Raw genomic sequence first — 1,197 nt, forward strand, 5'->3', positions numbered from 1 at the left:
TTTTTCTGCTCTAAAACCCTTTTTGTAACTCCAACAAAAACCCCAAATCACCAAAAACCCAAATCCATTGATTTCAAAAATATGTCACAAATACCTCCATAAAATGATTGCCTCTTTAGACAACAAGTATTTCAAAACTAAATGGATCAAACAGAAAGTTCCTACTGTTTTATTTCCTACTGGTTGCCTGTTTAGACAACAAGTATTTCACAACTAAACCCTCTTAAGTAACTCAGGTTCTTGTATTGTTTTTGTAGCTAAACCATTCATTTATTTCATCTTACTTGTCATCGTCAGAGGTTCTTCTAGCAATTCCTCCGCACCCCAGGTATTTAACAATCAAACCTTTATATGTCTTGTTTCTACTTAATAGGTCTTGCTTTTGTTTTAGCATTGCTGTTTTATGGAACAATTATGTGAAAATCATGTTTGACATGCTATTTTCCATTATTCCAACTTGTTTAGTGGTTGTCGGTAACTTGAACCTTTAATTGTACAAAAATTAACAACCAAACAGCCCTGTTACATGTGTCTCTGTGTGTGTGTATATATATATATATATACATATTAACCATGATGTGTGTGCGCATATGTATTTGTACATATAAGGTTATGATGTTTCAACTATTTTGTGCACCCTTTACAAATATATGTCATCAGATTGTTCTGTTACATATCTATATGTGTATACATATATATGTGAGTGTGTATGTATAAGAGGTCTCAACCCCTAATGTACCAAACAACCCTTTACTTGTGTAGAAAATAACAACCAAACAACCTTTTACTAGAGATTTCATTTGAACCCATCCCTCTCTTCAAGTATAGATAGTCAAATTTAAATGATTAACTGTTAGGACTGTGCATAATGTTTGATTTCAAACAGTTTCTGTTTTTGATAGTTTTTGGGACTACAATCTTGTTTGGGACAGGTTGCAAAATCAAGTTTAATGTAAATTCTTATTTGGGACAGCATAGTGTTGTGTGTGTGTGTTTAATGTGTTATCTGTCAACAGCAAATGTTGCCTGCTTTTGAAATTATGTAGTATAAACAACATAGTTACCAGCAGCTTTATAGAAAACCAAAACATGTTACCTTTTGTTCATGATGAGTAACTTATTCCACCTGCACTGGCACTTGGAAAGCATAGTCACAAGCCACTTCTGTAGCCACATCAGTAGTTGCTAATTTGTGCA

This window comes from Cynara cardunculus, unplaced genomic scaffold (assembly GCF_001531365.2).
Source record: "Cynara cardunculus var. scolymus isolate 2C unplaced genomic scaffold, CcrdV1 Un_Scaffold_2488, whole genome shotgun sequence".
Taxonomy (NCBI): Eukaryota; Viridiplantae; Streptophyta; class Magnoliopsida; order Asterales; family Asteraceae; genus Cynara; species Cynara cardunculus.